Source organism: Bison bison, unplaced genomic scaffold (assembly GCF_000754665.1).
Source record: "Bison bison bison isolate TAMUID 2011002044 unplaced genomic scaffold, Bison_UMD1.0 scf7180017864367, whole genome shotgun sequence".
Lineage (NCBI taxonomy): Eukaryota > Metazoa > Chordata > Mammalia > Artiodactyla > Bovidae > Bison > Bison bison.
The window spans coordinates 6,411,926-6,414,403 of record NW_011494939.1 but is presented as its reverse complement, the minus strand read 5'-3'; positions in this window follow the sequence as shown (position 1 = coordinate 6,414,403).

Genomic DNA, 2,478 nt, shown 5'->3' with positions numbered 1-2,478 from the left:
CTCCCTAACACAGACTAGAGAAAGTAGTGCATGAATTTCCGCAGCATGAAACCAGAACCGTTTCCCACTATGCCTTTCTAGAAACTTCCTGCTACCCCACTGGCCTTCTCTTAGTCCCCTTCACTCAACTTGCTCCCTCTCACCCCAAGACCATATTCTACCTGCCTGGATGCTCCCGATCCTTTTTCCTAACTGCTCCCCATTCTGCAGTTCTCAGCTCAAACCTTACTTTCCCAAAGAACTTTTCCTTGACTGGTCATTTCTGAACACTCTCAAATTGTCACGTACCTATCCTGTAGTGAATATATCACAGTGGCTGTTTTTATTTCTTTGTGTGATTATAGGATTAGTGTCTACATCCCCTACCTGACTATGATATCTGTAACAGTAAGGAGCTTGTTTTTCATCACGGCTACCTGAGCAGCAGGTAGTATGTGTCTGGCACGTAATAAATGTTCAACAAATTGCTAGACTCAATGAATGAAAGAATGACTAAATCTCACTTGCTGTGCAGAGGATCAAATGGAAGAAAAAATAAATTGAAACCATAAGACTGCAGATAACATTGTAAAATGGTCTGGGCCTTGAAACAGTTATGAGGCTGTGGAAGCAAAAGTTCTTAGACCAAAATCATGTTTAAAGGAAAATAAGACAGAAAAAAAAATATGGAGTTTAAGCTAATGGAAAAAGCAGGAAGGAAGGGGGAGAATTATTGAACCCACTGAGTCAAGACAAGGCAATTAAACATTATTTTTTAAAGTTAGGGGGTGTATGTGTGTACACTTCATAGTCTTTAAACTTAAAAACACACCCAAGTTATTTTTGATAGGAAAAGAAAAATCTGGAAAAAAGGAGAGTTCCTGGAATAGGAGAGATACCAACGCCCACCTGGCCTTCTGTACTGCCAGCCTCATTTCCAGGCAGTTGATCCCTGTTTCTATTTTTCCCCTTTCTTTGTTTTTCATTAAGACTGCTACAATGACCCAGCTCTGAAGTTGATGCTATTACCTTCAGAACTCAGCATTTCTGAATCAAGGCCCTCTCCTCCCCATCCCTTGTGCTCTTGATCTGCCTCATCTCTGCTATTTAGTGTCCTAAAAGTAGCTGCCATTTGGTCCTTGCCCAGCCTTTCTGTTCACTCGTCACTAACCACACCACCAGCCTTGGGGGGAAGGTTCAAGGCTGCTTCGTGGTGTAGCCCAGGGATTTTCAAGTCATAGGACAGACCCAGCAGTGAATTTAGTAGGTCAAGATGAGACTAGTTTTTAGTGGGATGAAATAGAACGGAAAAATAAATATCAGAGTGCATTGTACATAGTAAGGTGTGTCTTGTTAAACTTTCTAGATTCAATCATGTCTGTATGTATAAAAAATGTTTGATAGCTACTGTGATTTAGTGCTGCTTCAGCATGCTAGACTCTATAGTGTTTGGTGTATGAATCAGACAAGCAGTTTTCCCCCAGGAAGTTTTGTTCAGTAGTTTAGCCTTAATGTAAATAACTCTGATATAAGACAGATAGTAGTAAATATCATAAGGCAGCCATAAATAAAGCTTACAGGTAACGATAATAACTTAGTGTCTATAATAATAAAATGCTATTTATAATGTTTATTGAGCACTTTATGGGCCTTAGCTCATTTGGTCCTCTTAACAACACTATGAAATAGGCCGTACTCTCACCCTCACGTTATAGAAGTAAAAATGGAGGCTCAGAGACACGATGTCACTTGTCCTGGTGCCCACAGTTGGTTACATGGCTGAACAGCAGTGTCACTCGAGTTCAGCGCCATGCTTTTATGCCACTAAATGTTAGCATCTTTGTAATCCAACAAATTGCCTTTCCCCCATTGTTCTAATAATACCTATTAATATTTCTATTTCTACCACCTCTAATAATACCAATAAAATATTCATGGTAGCCCCTTCCTATTATTGAATGGTTATAGCTAAATTTTTGGACCACAGCGAAGTCCCCTTTCTACTTATCAGTTGCAAAATAATTGATCTCCCACTAAAAGAGAGCTTCTCTTATCATAACCCCCTAATTACAAAACAAAAACAAAGGAAGGAGGGAATCATAATGTGGTATGTCCTTGGTTGCCTCACAGAATTGACTTTTACTGTCTCTGGCTCCATAAACATGAGCAGGTATACATTAATACTTTTCCTAAAGGCAATCAACTAATTCCTGCATAAATATTCTTTTACCTCCAGGGAGTTCACAGTAAATGTAAATGCTGCTTAAGCTATTAAATGGTAACACGCTTAGCTCATTAAATCTTCTCAGGAATAATTTGTACCGAGGGAGGGTCTGTTAACATCCACATGCCTACTTGAATGTCTGACAGGGGTTTATATGGTACCCAAAGAAACACTGGGGAAGCCTTTGCCGGAGCATAGCCTGAGTGTGAATGCTGCTACGTGGGGCACCTGCTGCCAGGGCTAGACATCCAGTCATGGGGCACTCAAGTGCTGAA